Source organism: Caretta caretta, chromosome 18 (genome assembly GCF_965140235.1).
Source record: "Caretta caretta isolate rCarCar2 chromosome 18, rCarCar1.hap1, whole genome shotgun sequence".
NCBI classification, from domain to species: domain Eukaryota; kingdom Metazoa; phylum Chordata; order Testudines; family Cheloniidae; genus Caretta; species Caretta caretta.
The window spans coordinates 20,859,393-20,877,650 of NC_134223.1; the positions used below are offsets into that span (position 1 = coordinate 20,859,393).

Here is an 18,258-nt window from a genome sequence, read left to right on the forward strand (position 1 = left end):
GTTGCAGTCTCCAAATCAGGCTCATGTTTGTAAAATGCAGAGAGCAGAAAGCACCTCGGGGGGAGCCAGGGATAGCCCCTTATTATTTTCTGGAGAGAAAGAGAGAGAGAGAGAGAGAGAGAGAGGCTGGCTCCTGCCAAAGAGCGCAAGGGGAAGCCATGGTGAATTGGACAGGCCAGCATGGTGTCGCTTCTCACTACCCTCTCTGTGATGCTTCCAAACAATTCCTCCCCGAAGTAAACCCTTAGAGGGGAATGCAAAATGACATGCTGTGTGATAATGGGGGAGGCACTGGAGGCCAGGCGAGAGAGTGCTGAGAGGTGGCCCCGAGGAAAGCCTGGTTCGCTCTGTGTGTGAGCTCAGCTCAGCACTGCTGCTGCAAAAACGCTTTTCTAGTTCTGTGGAGACAAAAATTCCCATGCGGTCGCCCCCGACGCACCCTGCAGCTAAGGTTGTGGCACAGGAACACAGCGTGGTTCGTATTGCTCAACAACCACGCAGGCCTTCAAGCAGCCTCGCTGCAAGTTTACTGAACAGATTTCAGTTTCACAGTTTTGCCTGCCCTCTTCTCCTCGGCACAGGCACTTACTCGTCCGAGGAAGGTGGCAGTTTGACAAGGAACATGATAATTAGGCACGTGCCAGAAATCAGGTATTAATAGAAGCACGATTAGAGAGTTTATGGATAATTTAAGATGCAGCACATTCTTTTAGTGAGTGCCTTGTCTGTTCAAGAGCAGTAATTGCCTGTTACTTTGCAGCTTCTGATGTGCTTGGCTGCATGACACATGAAGATACAGCATATATTTAAAGAACTAACACTCATTCAAAGTACCTGCTTGCAATTTTAAACACAAGAATCCAATAAACTTCTAATGGCAGCACGGAGATTGACAAAAAAAAAGAAAGAAAGAGAAGAAAAAAAGCACATACAAAACAGCAAATCAACAGCCAGGTAAGTACCCTATAGCAAAACACTGGATGTAGCTCTTATTAACGGCTTAAACTACAGAAGGCATATCTTTAACTGTGATAAATATTGCCTCGCCTTTACTATATGCCACTTGTTTTGTGCCCCAGAGCAAAGATGCTTTCTTGTGCATTGATCAAACAGAATGTGGTTACTGGTTAAGGGGAAATAAAAGAGATTTTGCATACTGAGTAAGCCCTACAGCACGTTACTTGTTTACCTTCTGCTATGTCTCTAGAACTGCTCTAATTTGATTCTTCACAATGTGATGGAAGTTTGATCCCGGCTGTGTATTAACATAAAGGAAGATCTTTTATTTCTGAACCAAAAGGCGCGTGCTGTCTCATCTCCCCCTAGCCACTGTAGTATGAGCAGCTCATGGCTGGTGGTGGCATTGTGACATTACCTGTCAATCCCCCCAGCCAATCCCATGTAAATAGGCAAACTAATCGGATGTGATACTGGAAGAGGCCTCAATTCTTTGTGTTTCATTAATTTGCATGTAGTAATCCTATTGGGTCAAATGCACTGAGTCAGCGCGGCACGTGAGTGGGAACTGGACACACATTTTGAAGGGCAATAGAACCCCGATTTACATAGACAACCCCCCAAGCCCTGTTAGCACAGGTGGAAGTCTCTAGCTTTTGGGTGACACCCTCCCTATCAAAACTGGTGGAGACACAGTAGACCCTGAGAATTCACTCAGGGCAGTTTGAGAAATAACAACAGAGGGTGCCTCATGCACGTAGGCTAAGATTTTCAAAAGCGTCTAATGATTTTGCAGTGCCCAGCTGCTTGAAACACCATGAAGGAGTCTGATGAAGGGGTCTGATTTTCAGAAAGTGCTGAGCACTTGCCCTCTGACAATCAGCTCCCTGTCAGACATCTTAAATTGGGCCTCTAAAAATGGTGGCATCTGAAATCACGAGTTCCATGTGCAAGAGTTCCACTTCAGTTTCGTGACAACAGCTCATTTCCAGTGTGCCAAAGCTCAGTGTCTCTGGTGCACTGTTCCTGGCTCTTGACAGCACAATGAGCCCCTTGCATTTTTACAAGCACCAACAAATTTAAATAAAAATAAAAATCAGATTTGACAATTGTTTGCCTGTGGAATAGTGGGGAGGTGTCCCTTGACCCCAGAATTTCCACCCTATGTGACAGTGCCCAGTGACATGAACCCTCCTCACATGTTGCTGTTCACTTGGCTGAATCATTGTTTTTGTTGCAATTAAAGGTGGGACAGGGTTTTGAATAAGGGTCTGTGGCTGAGAGTTGGAATTCAAACCAACTCTTTAGATGCAGTGGGGCAGAGAAGGGGTTTTGTTAGGTATCACAGAAGCCAAGGCAAAAGGTAAGAAGAATTCACTTAATGGACGCCTGGACACCACTAATTTCCACTTTCTTTCCTTTTATGTTTTTAAAATAAAAATACTGTAAAAACATTTTTAAAAAATCCAAAAAGTAAGTGAGTGCCGGTGAGTCCCTGGGGATAATGGCGAGAAACTTGAATGCAGCTACCAAATGAAGCGCAAAGCTGACAGACATGAAGAGCGTCAGCTCAGCACGAGTATATGAAGTTTCTCCCCCATTTGACTTTTGTGTTCATACTCATCACCTTCGGAGTCACTTTTCCTTTCATGGAATTGCAATGTTGTGCCATCTTGATGGAGCAGCCGATCATTTTCCACCCCTGGATATGCATCTAGATATAGTCCCCTTCACGCAGCAGGCTGCTTCTTCATTAGGAAAGATGACAGGCAGCCCAAAGTATTGCACTTCTCAACGAGCTTCCTGGTAAGGGGGTAGAAGTAGGCTGGAGCAGGGTTCTATCTGCCAGCTGCCAAAATGATGGGACGGCAGTCTCAGCAGAATGCTTGTCGACTCATCTCATGTATGCTGAAAGGAATTTTAGGTTGCGAAAAGCTTTCCTACAGGTAAAATGAAAGTTCACATTTTTTCAGAGTTCCCAGAGCTCTGCCAAACTCTGCAATCAATCAATCAATCAATCAATCAATCAATCACTTTTTTCATCTCCAGTCACACTCGTAGGGAACCTTGTTCAATTGTTATCTCCCAGGCTTTTAATGTACTACAAGTGCCCTTTGTTATGTTGATCTTTGTGATTACATGATGAATTGAATTTGATTTAGATATAATTGTTCTAATTTGTGCACCCAGTTACTTATCATTTCTACATCGTGGATTTTGGATCACATCCAACCATTACAATTAAGGTTTGTACAGTGAGTAAATGATACAGCAGTGCTTGATCACAGGATCAGCAAAAAATGCAACTGAGATTGCAAAACCCAAATTATTTTTGTGATAATTTCATTCTTGAGAATTTCAGTTAATTGTTGTGTATCTCTCTCTTTCTTTTAATGAGTTCATTTGTTTTCAACGGTTTGCCTTCCCACTACTGTGAGTCCAGAGAACTGAAATAGCAGCCAAATTCCAGTCAGAATGGAAAATCACTTTGTATTATCCAAGTCCTCAGATGAGCAACATTCTTTGCTTTCATCTTCAGTGTGAAACATTTTTCACACTGTCTCGGTGGTGATGAAAAATCCTCCTTAAATTCAGGCAGAGCAGAGGTGAGAATTCAGGCTTTCGGAATTGCACAAACCCCCAAACGTATATACCAAGCTGGATTGAATCAGTCCTTGGAGGAGAGACCTTCAGGAGGAGACCTCCAGTGACAGCACTGGATCCTTGCTGTTGGCCCAGTGTCTCAGTTGGGGTGCAACGTGGTGCTGTCTTTCTGGGTGGGATGAAGATGCCAATGCACAAAGCCTGATGGTTTACAGCCATCTCCAGCATTTCTCATGAGCTGTGGTGCTGACTCCATTGCCCTGGAAAAGTCCCAGTGCAGGTTATTTTATTCTGCCTCTCTAAAATCCCCCTGCAGTCTCAGCTGGAATCGTCAGTGCTCAGCCCTTTACACAATCGGGCCCGAAATAACTAGCTTTAGTTTTGCCCTCTGTAAAATGGGGATAATGAGCGTGACCTCCTTTGTAAAGGGCTTGGAGAGCTGCTCGGTGTTAGGTAAGAACTAAGCCTGCTGCTGATGATTAATAGTGACTGCAGGTGCACATCAGCTCTGAAAGTCGGACCCTTGGGGTTTGTCTGCACAGCTAGGTTCAAAGCACCAGCTGCACTGGTAGCACAAGCCTTGCTATCCGAGTCTGTCGACATGGCTGGGCGGTTCACTGTGTAGACGTTCCCTTATTGGCTACAGCACATTTCTTCACTCCTTGCCCTAAGCTGACGTATGCCATAGCTGCACTGTGTGAACACTCAGCTGTACCCCAGTGGTAGCTGCATTTCAGTGCTGTGTGAATTGACCCCTCTAGACCCATGACCTGCCTCCTTGCAGGCACACTTTCCATCCTTAGCATCCTTAGCAGACTTCCAGCAGTAGCAGCTGGTCCCAAAGGAGTGGGTTGTCCTGCTTTTGCATTGTCCCTCTCCCTGGGGGACCTGCCAGGGTGGGGCAGCTTGGAGTTACATCCGGAGCCCCTGTTGGCAGAGACTGCCCAGTGGATGTACTTTTCTGCCCACTTTTGGGACGAGGGCAGTGCAAGGTTTATGGGTATCTTCGGCTGCTGAGGCCCCCTTTCTCTCAGGGTGGACGTCCCTTGCCAGGGTCCTTGTATGACGGTCTGTGCTGGTAGAATCCAGTGCAGATGTTGTGGGAATCAAGCTCTTTATTTTAAGATAGAAATAGGTTCATAGAGTCACAGATGCTAAGGCCAGAAGGACCCATTAGAACATCTAGTCTAGCCTCCTGTATAACACAGGCCAGAAAATTTCACCCAGTTACCCCTGTATTGAGCCAAGTAATTTGTGTGTGACTAAATCCTATCTTCTAGACAGGTAACCAGTCTGGATCTGACCACATGATGAGGTCGTGAATCCACCACTTCCTTTGGGAATTGGTTCCAATGGTCAATCACCCTTATGGTTAAAATTTTGGGTCTCATTTCTAATTTGAACATGGCTACGACTTGCAGACACTGGTTCTTGCTTTGCCTTTTTTTTACCAGATTAAGGAACCCTTTTGTATGCCGTGTTTTCACCCCCTAATGGTACTTGTATATCGCAACATAGCCACATCTCTTATCTTCTTTTTGATAAGAAAAACAAATTGAGCTCTTTATCTTTCCCTGTGAGGCACTTTCTCCAGCCCTCAAATCATTGTATGGCTCTTTTCTGCACCCTCTCCAATCAGAACCCCTTTTTCTTCACGGAGCCTCTGTTTTGTTTTAGTTTCCTTAACTAACTTAGTTTTTGTAGCAAGGCCTTGCTTGTGGGTGGTGCTATAAAAAGCCATACATAATAAATAACAATAGTGATAAAGGCTTTCACTGTCTCTCAAATGAGCACAGAGACGTATACTCTGAGGGAGCACTTCATTACTCTGCTGCTTTTCCAAATTCAAGAGCTTTAAATACCTAGCTTCTTTAAAAAAAAACAACAGTTGGGTGCTGAATATCTTTTCCCCCAGGAACCTATGGCACACCTGGCCCTCTCTTTTGAAAACCCCACGGTGACTCCCCATTGTTTGACATTTATTTCTGATCATTCAGTCTCTGTCACTCTGGTTTCCGAGTGGGCCCAGAAGTGACAGTGACATGGCAATCACTGGCCGTGATCTCCCAAGCAGCCTAGCTGATGAACACGCACTCAAAGCTGCTGCTGGCATGTCTGAGTGGTTGTTGTCATATAAATTGGTTTTGAATGATACAACTAGATATATAGAGATACTTTTAAATTTAGTCCTTCAATTCAAGTTAATTGCTAACCTCTGCTGCTTCCAGGGCAGGTAGGGTCCTTTATTCACTTCATAATGTTTTGCCTTGGCATGTGTCTTGCCGCTTTCTCTAAACCGTGGTGAGTGAAACATCTCTGAGAAGCTGCTAGTTGAAAATAGATGCATCTGAAACCCTCTAGGGGACTTTGCAGTGAAAGAGCCCTTCAGCGCATGTGCAAACATTAAACAAAAAATCAGGAAGGAAGAATTTAAAGCAATGAGAGCAGGAACCCAGCTGCTGACTGCTCATGGAGGCCTATTGTTAATTAACAAATGGCTGAAACTTGCAAGATTATATGTATCACCAGTACTGATGAATTTATACCCCTGCTATTTGTGATAAGGGATTAAGGCATACAAACCCCTTGATGAGATCAGGATATGTCTTCTGTTTATAAGTTGCATGTTTCCTCACTGCTTTTTTGATCAAGATCTCTACAAAATAACCTGGCAACAGCTATACTGTCTATTTCAAGGTTAATTGAATAAGCAGTTGAAGGTCATGCGAAATGCACTTGCTTTTAGTAAAAGGTCTCATAGAAAATAGACTTTTGTTATTTCCCATAACATCGAAATCCAAAGTGTTAGTGCTGGAAATATTCAGCTTTCCTCTGTTGGCAAATCTTACTTGCCAGATATCCAGATGGATAACCTCTGAACCAGTTTGATTTGAAACCCACGATAGGCTGGGGTTTTGATGAGTCAGGTAGCTTGCACTGCTTTCCCCTAAAGTGATAATTAGGGTTGTGCATCATATTTACAGAGAAATCTTGTTGGCCTCACTTGGCTGGGTTTTTAAAAATGTTTTGTTTGCTAAACACTTATGAAAAATGAGTATAGCATGCCAGATTATATTTGGTCGTGAATATGAATCCACAGCACATAACAGCTGAATCTGAAGGAAAGGTGGGTTTTGCTCAGAAAACTACATTTTAGTCGAGCCAAGGAGCTGCACAAGGTCCAGGCCTGAAAGACTCTGTAGGCCTTACAGGTCTGAGCTTGAAATAATAATAATAAAAAATGTATTTGGGGTTGGCGGGGCTTACAGCTTCTATACTGGCTCTGAAGGCACTCCCAGTTCTCTGTGGCTTAGGTTGCCCACTTGTTTGGGAAATGTACAGGAAAGAACTAACCAAAATTCACATAAGTCACTGGGGTGGTCTTCAGCCTCAGATTACTGTCTTTAACATAGTGCCTGCAATGAAATCAAGTGAAGTACAGGAGGCAAGCTGGTGCTGAAGCTGTGGAAGGGAATGGATAGAAAGGAGAAGTATAAAGATGCAGGAATCCTATTGACATGGGATATGTTTGTCATTCACTGCTTGTTACATCTCTTAATTGTGTGTCTCCATCACTTGAGCTTCCCCCTCCTGATCTTGACAGTACGTCGTTTCTATGTATTCTCATAATATCACTTTTTCTGGAATCTTTGCAATCTGTTTCCTCTTTTAACTCTCCTGGGCGTGCACGCACAAACAAAGCCACACATACTGCTAAGCAACAGAGCCCACGCACCTAGAGTCCTTATAGTTGGTATTTCAGCCCTTTAAAAGAGCTCTTGAGCCAGCATCTTTCCATATTTTTAAACTACAGGTATTATACGTCCTCAGCGGGGGCAGATGACATCTGAAAGTGAGGAGGCAAAACTGACTCACAAAGGTCTATGCTGAGCCAGTTCAGAGTAGTGGGTGAGGATTAAACTGTATGTCTATCCTCAGGATAGTCCACTGGTCCTCCTTCCCCCTAACATGGGTAATATTTAGAGGGATGTTTCACACTGTGAATATTCACAGGTGGTCACCAGAGGGGGAGGGTGTATTGGATCCCTATGGGCCTCAGAGCAGGACTAGGAATATTTACCCTGAAACATTTCATCAGGAGGAAAGGACCAGAGGATAGAAAGTGTCACATTTGGGGGGAAGGGACCACAAGACAGCCTCGGGCATCTACATGCTCCCCACTACCACAGCATCTGAGCACCTCACCATCTTTACCCTCACAACCCCTGAAGAGGCAGGGAAGCACTAGCCCCATTGTACATATGGGGAACTGAGGTCCAGAGAAAATAAGAGACTTGCCCAAGGGAAGCTTGTACCAAAGCAGGGACTTGAGCCTGGGGCCAGCCTTCTACTTAGGGATAACAAGCTCCAAGTAGGGTGGGGGCGTGTAACAGGCATGCAGGGGGTCATTGTGTGTATTAGGCTCCAGTGCCTGAGGGATGAGCAGAATCTGAGCATGGACGAATGTCTGGCATGCGCTGTGCTGCGTGTGGAAAGTGGGATGCCTGCCAAATGAAGCATTCCTGCTGGAAAGTGCAGTGCCGGCTTGTGATGCTGCCTGGGGGACAATGCTGGGAGTCCGTATTGGAGCCTGCTCATGCACCTGGCTAGGAAGTGTGAAAATGGGAGCGGGGGAAAAGCACTCCAGAGGTTACATGGAGAGAGCCTCAATGAGTTCAGCACAAAAGCTGGTAACAAATGAGCCATCCCTAAACCTCCAACTGCCAGAAGCTGGGGCTGGACGACAGGGGATGGATCGCTGGAAATTGCCCTGTTCTATTCATTCCCCCTGAAGCACCTGGCAGCAGCCTCTGGCAGAGACAGGACACTGGGCTAGATGGAGCATTGGTGTGACCCCTTATGGCCACTCGTATGTTCTTATGTTCATCTTGGTCACATCCCCCACGCTGTCCACACAGAGGCTGGGACCTTCTCTGTGCAAAAACGGAACCAGGCATTTCCATACCCCTGAGGTTCCCCAGGGAAGGGGGTAAAGCAGGCCCATCGCACCCCCTGCCAGAGATGCCATATCTGCCCTGCAGTCTGCAGCCAGAATGTCTCATTAATCTAGAGCCCCTGCATAGAGGAATGCTCCCAGTGGGGCTCTGCTTCCGCTGTCAGGCCCTGGGTAATTGCATGAAGGGCTGGTTATATTCCACTGATGAGGCTTTAAGACAATGAGGAAGGAGGCACTGTCATTGGGCCAGGCTTCTGCAAAGCATGTGCTGCCTCACTAACTCAATCCTTAGCCTCAGGCTTCAGGGCCACCCCTCCCAGGGGCCTTTGCACTTTGTCTGCTCCCTGCAGCTTCCCACTTTCAGTCAGCTCTGCTCCCGCCCTGGGGCTGAGTCGTCCCTTGCTCCTGGGACCCAGCACAGGAGCTAGCTCTGCTCTGGGGTGGCTTTCCCTCCCTAGGGCACAGCCTGTCTCCTTCCCCCATCTGCCCACGAGCAGCCCTTTATAGGCCAGGTGTAGCCCAGCTCTCTTTAATCGGCTGGATTGGGCCCACCTGCTCTGGTCCAGGGGTGTTGGGCTTCCTCTGTCCACAGGGACCGGCTGCCCTGGGACAGGCACATACAAGGGCATGTGGCTGCTGTGCTGTGTCATTCGAGGGTTTCCTCTCCCCATGGTTAATTCCTTCTGGCAGGAAGAGCAGAAGGGGCTGGTTGCCCTTAGCAGCAGCTGATAGGAAAGGCACTCAGAAGTGAGCTCCCCTGCTCTTGCTCCCAGACCCTTCATCCTTCTCTCTTCGCCCCCCCGTCCCTGCCCCCTTTATTGCTCTAGCAACGGCAAGCAAAGTTACAAGGAAAGTGTGCTTTGCCCAGCACACCCCCCGACACACCCACCCTACATAACACATGGCACATCCACAGGCCACATCATACAACCCATTGCACCCACCCTACGTGCACATCGCATGCCCCCCCCATACCATACACCCCACTGCAAAACACCCTAATAACACACACGCTCTGCACCCACTACGTACCCCCCCCCACAGAACTCCCTGCTCCACACACAGAACACCCCCACAAGACACAGATCCACTAGCACAAAGCAAAGCACTTAGGGCTAAATTTTCATTCACTTCTACCTACCCACACAGACTCTGCCACAGCACATGTGCCTTTGCTCCAAACAACCAACACATTCAACTCCATAACACATACCTCTTCCTCTTCCTAGTATCCCAAATAATCCTTCCACATTCACACACCGGACCCCTACTCCTCTCCACGTACACCGGATGCTTGAGTAATATGAAAAGACTTACAGAGAATGACCAATAAAATAAATGGGTGAGAATGCTCCCAGGAGCAGAGGGGTTACTTAAAACATTAGATTTACCCCCCCCTCTCTCCCGCCCAAAGATCTATATTCTGTTTTGTTTGGTTGTGTTCTTTGAATTTTCTATTCCTAGCTGATTACTGGAACCAGGTTGAGCTCATTTACATGCAGTTTACATAAAGAGTTATGAAGTGACACTGCCAGGGTTTCTATTATCCAGCCCATAAACTTCCTTTTTTACTTGAGAAAGTAACACACAGATCCAGAACGAGCACTAAAACTTCACCTGGGCCTTTAATTTCAGTCCATCACATGGTCCAAATTCACTCTCAGGAGAGCTCAGCCCCAGATTACAGAATGATTTTTATGCTAGTGTCATAATACCCACAATAATTAATTAATAATCTCTGGTGGTAATAATAATAGCCTTATAAACCACCTTCCATCTAAGAATCTCAAGGTGCTTTGGAAAAGTAGATAAGAACTTATCTACACTAGCATGTAGAACTGCCTTAACTAATCCAGTATAGTTCTAGTATCTTAGTATGGATATAATTATAATGGCATAAAGTTACTTTATACAGATATAGCTGTTCCCATATGGGAAGGGGAATAATTACATCACTCTAGGTCACCTTTACACTGGTAATAACTGCATCTACACTGGGGCTTTTACAGGTATAACTACATTGGTAAAAAATCACACCCCCAAGTGAAATGTTATATTGACACATCTGATAAGTGCAGAGCAACCTAAGTATCATTTAATAAATGGAGACACAGAAATATTAAGTGACAGGTTTCAGAGTAGCAGCTGTGTTAGTCTGTATCTGCAAAAAGAACAGGAGGACTTGTGGCATCTTAGAGACTAACAAATTTATTTGAGCATAAGTTTTCGTGGGCTACAGCCCACCTCATTGGATGCATAGAATGGAACATTTAGTGCTATATGGAACATATAGTACACGAAAGCTTATACTCAAATAAATGTGTTAGTCTCTAAGGTGCCACAAGTCCTCCTTTTCTTTTTACAGAAATATTAAGTGGCTTGTCCAAGAGAGGAAAAAAAGTGAGCGACAGAGGTGAATAAAAAACAGATTTCCTGACTTCCAGCTTCCCATTCTTAACCACTGCCTTAAGTAGTGACATGATAGCTACATGTAAAAAGGTAGATGATTGTATATAATTGTATTGTATAGAGAAAGGAATAAAAATGTCATTTGAGATCTGAAACGGTTAATAGAAAAGGCAGGGCACAGGCACCCAGGAAAGGTAAGTGTAAATATTTAAATGCTTTAATCAATAAGGTATTAGTTATTCAGTCTGAGAAAAACACAGTAATTCACTAGATAGAGAAAATAAGTATGCGAGAAATGAATTAATGAATCGACACTGCTGCCTGCAGCTTATCCCCTCTGCCAAGGGCAAGCAGAGTTCTCTGAAGCAGCCCTGTTGCGGATACAAGTCAATATATTTACATTAATCCCAAAATGCAAAACAAAAGTGCCATCATAAATTCAGCCAAGTGCATAGCCCTCATTTAGGAAGCGCGTAGAGCACACTTGCTATTTCCCTCAATTAGAAAGTCACAGACTCTCCATACTTAGGGAGCCAGGGGCTGTGTAAGCTGAGGTGCACAAACTTCTCCCAGTTTAAGGACTCAAAAATGATTTCCCAAGAGCCCAAAAGGCCATTCTTCATTTGTATTATGTGGAGCATATTGCTGCTACCTTCAGCTTTAATCCAGAGGTTTCAGTTACTGGAACTCAAAGAAGTAGCTAAAAAACAGGGGAATAGGTTTTTTGCAATTTGATTTCTTTGTCCATTTGACACCAATTCACACAGAGTTGGTCTCACTATTTCCCCTACATAATTAGGCTCCATCTATACAACAATTTACCGTGCCACTAACTAGTCAGCTCAAAACACTTGGGGCCTGATTTTCATTTACACTTAGTCTCTGGCAGTGTAAAAGAGCTGTCCAGTTACATCCACTTTAAGGTCCCTTTAAACTGGCGTAAAAGGTCCTTAGTGCAAATGAGAATCAGGCCTTTTGCCTCCACGTGGCACTTGGGAATGTCCTTGCTATTATTATGATTAATATATTTGTACTATGGCAGTGCCTAGGGTTCTCACTCAAAGACCAAGAGCCCATTGTGCTGGCACCATACAATCACAGAACAAAACCACAGAGGAGTTTAGCTTGTGAGCAGAAGACAAAAGAAAACAGATGGGTACAGCAAACAGCCAGGGGGAGCACGAGGAAAAATTGAAATAATAACGGTCATCTTGAAAAGCAGTAGGCACAGCATTTCCGCCTGCTTTGCACTACCAAAGCAGCGCGGAGCAATTGTTACTGACTACAGACTCTGATCCAGCACACTTACAATCAGTAAATTTACATTTACTACAACCAATTTGACTCGTGTTAAAATACTGGCCGTCCAAGAGCAGGAACATTTAGTAGGCCCTTTGTCAGCTCCTGTCTCACATGTATACAGACCAGCATGTTTGGGAAAGGATGAGCTCAAGCAAGACATCAATCAAGATCCCTTATTCAACTGACTTCTACCCTTATGTAGAGGGATTGTTGCATTCCTTCCATAGGGTCAAAACAGCTCTTTAAATCGGAGGTTTAACTTGAGTTTACAAGTTAGGAAAAATTAAATTCTGCATGGTATTTTGTTTTGCTGAAAACATCTATTAGCCTTTTGATCTCTGAAATGGGCTATTGAGAAAGAACGTGGCCCTTTGTTTTTAGGATTTTAGCACAGAAGTGTGTAATAATGTTTTTGGTACGAATAATGGTGTTTCTGTAGCTAGCAGTCCTTTCTGGGTCTCCATGCACTTCAGCTGCCATTTAGTGCAATTATTTCCCATTGTGAGCTATCAACGTGGATTCAAATGCTATGACCTGTTAGGCCAACATTACTCTCAGAAGCAGAATTCTCTCATATTAGAATTTTCGCTCTGAAGCTTCTCAGCCCATGACAAGTGGAACCAGTGTAAATCAAAAGTAATTCTACTGAAATCAATGGAGTCACGGGCATAAATGAAATGAGAATCAGGCCCATAGATGGATATCACTATCACTGCTGATGAGAGATCCCGTGTGTGCCTGTGTCCAGTAGCTACCCCTTTGTTTTGAAGCTGTGCTGTTCTCCTGAGTATGTGGATATATAGCAGGGTGATGCCGTTAGTGGTTAATGTCTTTGAGGACCATTGTTACTGTTGCTTGAATTGCTGACCATGCTCTAATGTTCCCTTCACTGGAACACTTTAGATTCTGTTTCTCTGGGAGTCTCAGGGTAAGACCACAAGGTCACATAGATACATTAGATACGTTCCACAGACATGGATGGCAGCTCAGCTTTCACCAGGTATGAAATAGACAGAGTACAATCATTTACCACAATACCACATCTTGTCCAGTTCAAATGTTGCACTCTTCTTTCAAACACAGCTACTCACTTGCATAAATAATTAATGCCATGGTCTCCTACGACTTCTTCCTCTTAGACGTGCTGCCAGATCCGAGTATTCTGCTGCAAACCTATTTCCTATTAATTGCCTCTGTTGTATACCAGTTCTTGGCCTTAGGTATCATTTATTAGTGTTCCTATTAATGTTCAGATGTTCCGTTCAGGGTGACCTTGTTCCTAAACCTCAACCTAGCGCTATATCCTATTAAATCACCACATTGTAACACAGTTGGAGTAGAAACAATTTACTGCTTAAATAATTTATCTAGATTCAGTACAGAAAGTCTTTTGAAGAGATTCATCAGCTAATAAAGAAAATTGATTCTGGAAGCCAAAGTCAATAAGAGGTTAGAGAAACACCACAGCATTTACAAAGGCTCTGCGTCAGGAGGTTCTCTGTCATCATGTTTGCTCTGATATTGTGATACCATACCATGCCTCCCAAGCAGGGCAGACTCCCTATAATTATTAGCTCCCTGCTGGGTAAGGTTCAAGGTGTTCCCCCTAGCTAGTTAGACCCCCACTGTGTTCATACTTATTCCAATTTACTGTTTTTGTGTCTTTTTGTAACTTAAGGTTTTTCCTAGAGGGATTCTCTATGTTTTGAATCTGATTACCTTGTAAGGTATTTACCATCCTGATTTTACAGAGGTGATTCTTTTACTTTTTCTTCAGTTAAAATTCTTCTTTTAAGAACCTGATTGCTTTTTCATTGTTCTTAAGATCCAAGAGTTTGGGTCTGTGTTCACCTATGCAAATTGGTGAGGATTTTTATCAAACCTTCCCCAGGAAAGGGGGTGTAGGGTTTGGGAGGATTTTTGGGGGAAAGACGTTTCCAACCGGGCTCTTTCCCTGTTATATTTGTTAGACGCTTGGTGGTGGCAGCAATAAAGTCCAGGGGCAAAAGGTAAAATAGTTTGTACCTTGGGGAAGTTTTAACCTAAGCTGGTAAAAATAAGCTTAGGGGGTTTTTCATGAAGGTCCCCACATCTGTACCCTAGAGTTCAGAGTGGGGAAGGAACTTTGACACAGGGCTATGGGGAACTCACTCCTGAGTACTGAGTGCACAGTTCATTCGATCCCAGGAACTCATGATGTTCTTGGGTTCAGTCCCTAGCAAACTGAAGGGTAAAGTGAGGACCAAGAAAAATGAGCTGGTGGAGGCTATACAGTTACTGCTGATAAGAAACAAGGCACAGGTGAAATGTTTAAAGTAACTTTGGTAGAAAAGTTTTTATCTAGGCCTATGTTTGTAGGTCATATTATGCATATGTGTCTACATGTCATGCACATATACACTGGTCTCTACACAGCTTGCGTACAGTATATGTTGGACAGGAATTGTCTCAGAGGTTGAGATTTTTTAAGTAATCTAGGGGATTTAGAGACATGTCTTCCATTAATTCCAGTAATTCTAATGGGTCATGTGTCCAAATCAGAAAGACTGCTTTGAAAGCCTCAACCAAAGTCTTCACTCTTTCCTTTCAGACATGGCTTTTACATGCTCTGAAGTTTCTAAGTAGTTCTGAAGCATTATGGCTTGTCAGGGTATATTAAAAATTCATCTCCTTATTGTTTGCATTACAAAGGGACAGCAGGAGATAAAATAAGGAGCCAGCTTAGACACAGCAGTGGCATATTTGCTTAGAAAGGAAGCATTGTCCCCCCTTCCCCTGACCCTGCTGGTGTCTGATGTCTATCAATAGAGGAGTCTTTTTAAAACTACCACCAAAAAGATCATTAGCTATTTTATAAAATATGGCACGTACAATACTCCATATTTTGACCTATCCATGTAGTAGTCCAAATGGAAAAAATATGACTCTAGACTGTATCTAATGCAATGTAAAGTATCTTCACAGCATCCTCAATACCTTTCTTCTAACAAACAAGCACACACACATTACTAAAAAGAAAAGGAGGACCTGTGGCACCTTAGAGACTAACCAATTTATCTGAGCATAAGCTGTAGCTCACGAAAGCTCATGCTCAAATAAATTGGTTAGTCTCTAAGGTGCCACAAGTACTCCTTTTCTTTTTGCGAATACAGACTAACACGGCTGCTACTCTGAAACCTGACACACATGACTGTTCTTCAGGCTGACGGTGCTTAGAAAACCCATTGTAAATTGTGAGGTGGTGGTGAAACCAGTACAAGCATTTGTGTCTCTGTTTAGAATCAGTGGGCTATCACACTGTCCATCAATCTTCCGCAGCATGAATCACTCCAAGTAAGCACATGAGCACAGAAAGTGCAATAAAAAGGTAGGTGGAAAGGTCATAGATATAAATCACAGGAAGGAGACTGAAGCTAGTTGTTTTGATATTATAAACTTTACTTTAAAACTGGGCATCTAACACATATCTAGGAGAAGGGCTCTGGGATAATTGCAGACCATGAGTCAGTATCCCGCATGGAGTTCCCCTGTTATACATGGTACATCTTTGCCTTTGCTTTTAAATAACCTGATATTTCTCAGTTTGACTGGCTAACTTGAGGCCTCTCTCAAGCTAAATGCTAGAGACTCAAATGTGTCTTAAGGAAGTTTCTCCAAAGGGCTGACAAAAATTGGTTGCCTAATAGAAGTGTATCTCAAACTAAAGGTCAAACAAAATTGTACGGAAAACTATGGGGATGCTGTAAAGTGATGGCTTATGACAGGGGATTTCTTCTAAGACTGTGTCTCTGCCTCTCTGACCTGCCAGGCCAACTGCATTTGTCTGCAATGCTCAAGATAACTATCCCCCAAAATGAAGCTTGAGGGAGCAGGGCACTCTCGGCAGGAGGTCCCCACCTCCAGTATTCACTTCAGTGAGAAACGTATCTGAGCGTGAGCCTGGGCAGGTTCAGGAAATGTCGTCAGAGCACTTTGTCCAGGCTTCTTGGTAAAGGCCAGATCTGGAATGCTCAGTACTCTGCTGACAGGCCTGGTCTCTTTAGTGAGATAATTCTAAGGGTCCATCACCTTAGTAGCTGAACACCTCACCTGCATTAGTGAACATTGTGAGTCAGATAGAGCAGGGTTATTACCTGCATTCTAGAGACTGGGAAACAGAGTCCCAGAGAGATTAAAGGCTTTTCCCAAGGTCAGATAAAGAGTGTGTGGCAGAGCTGGGAATTGAAGCCTGATTTCCCGAGTGCCAGCCCGGTGCATTAACCGTAAGTATGTCAGTCTTTTAGCATTGCAGTGCTGTGATGGAACATGATATATTTTCTCCTTATACTTGGTAAATGGATTTTGGTTTTATTGGAGTGTCCCCAGATGCTACGGTGATGGGCACTTTCTCCACATTTGTAACAATACTGGGCCTCTGTGCACTTTTCACTGTAATGAAATGCACACTGAAGTGTGTGCATTGGGTAGGAGAAGTTACTATCTCGTTTGTGATTGGCCTAATTGCTTAGTTAATTGGTCAGTTAATTCAACAGTTGCTAGGAGGGTGATACTTGCTCCTTGAGCTAAAATAAAGAGAGATTCTGTGTGGTGATCAGACCCCTCTATTTGTCTTGATTTCACAGGGAATTGCATGGGCTTTGTACAACAGCACACCCTTTCTCCTTCTCCTTCTCCTGCCCCCAAATATGAAACTGTTTGTCCTTTGGAATCTTTAACAGCTGCCTAAGAACAGAATATAATTCAGTAAACATTGGCCCAGACCTACCAAGGCCTGCAGCAAAGCTCACTTATGCACCTCACTTCACTCAGACAAGTCCTGGAGAATTTCTGACTCTTCTTTTCTGAACTCAACATCTGGAGGCCATGAACATTTGAATTGGCAAAAATAAATATTAAAGATGCATTACATCATTCTCCCACTCCTCTGCCTGCTTGTCATTTATTTGAACAGCACAGAACCTGTATAGAACCTACATTGCGAGCAGGTATCCTTAGGGTGAAAACAAATCTATTTTAGGCCCATATTCTTCTCTCAGCTCTACAGATGCCATCAGTGGGAGTTGCACCTTTACAGATTTGACTGGAATTTGTCCCTTAGTGGTTAGTGCACAAGAGAAAATCGGCAAATGATGTAACTAATTCATAATCATTAGACGCTATGACTTAAAGGGAAGTGTCTGCTTTTTCTAAGCATAATTTAATTTAGACTTTAATGCTTGTGAACTCCTATATTCAGAACAGCAAATAAAAAAATGGTAAACGTGCTGGCTGTACTGAATCCTGGAATTCTGAAGCAAAGAGCAATGGCTTGATGTGCTAGTCTACATATCAATCTTCACAATGATTCTCCAGATCACAGCTATTTCATAGTGGAGCTAGAGTCGGAGCTGAGCTCAACAGCTTTGGATGTGCCAGGAGGGGTGCTGGGATCTCTTCCTCTGTGTGCTTTTGCAAGATATGAAATAAGAAAACCTCTAATCAATATTCACCATTTTCCTGGCTTCCTCTACTCTGAAAGGGGAAACCAACCATTGAAAATGCATGTGGCTGAGCAAAGTTAATTTCAAATGCCACCTCCTCCTGTTTTTTGCTATGAATCTTATTCGGAAGCTAAAGAAAGCCAAAGAGAGCCAACTTGGAAGTGAAAATTAATGTAGAAATGAGAACTTGGAGAAAAACGTGAAGTTGCTATAACCTTTAAACCTGTAATCATATTTTCATGTGCTGAGTCTATTGTATGAGTTTGATTTAAAATGAAAATTCAGAGCCGTTTCCTGGTGCAAATCATATGTAGGGGATGAAACAATCAATGGAAGGTATTGTTTCCAGCCAGCTAGAACATCTCATCTGTGAACACAGACTCATTAGCGGCGTCACTAAAAGGGTTTGAAAAGTGGATGTCAGATGGTGTTAAAACTAGCTTTAAATTCTTGTCTCCACTGAACACATACAATATGTATGGTACCAAACCTTAGCCTTGTTTCAGCTTCAGACTCCAAAGGAGCCAGGACATTCAAGAGTGCCATCAA

The 18,258-nt window shown here is 43.7% G+C and overlaps 1 long non-coding RNA gene across 5 annotated transcripts in view; it reads left to right on the plus strand.

Annotated features, from left to right (window-relative positions):
- Nucleotides 1–455: 455 nt before the first annotated feature.
- Nucleotides 456–18,258, plus strand: part of LOC142069532 (uncharacterized) — a 33,078-nt gene continuing 15,275 nt past the window's right edge. For 4 of the 5 annotated variants that reach the window (XR_012665402.1, XR_012665405.1, XR_012665404.1 and 1 more), the window contains exon 1: nucleotides 663–954. This is a non-coding gene — a long non-coding RNA (uncharacterized LOC142069532). The other variant, XR_012665403.1, reaches the window with a different exon arrangement.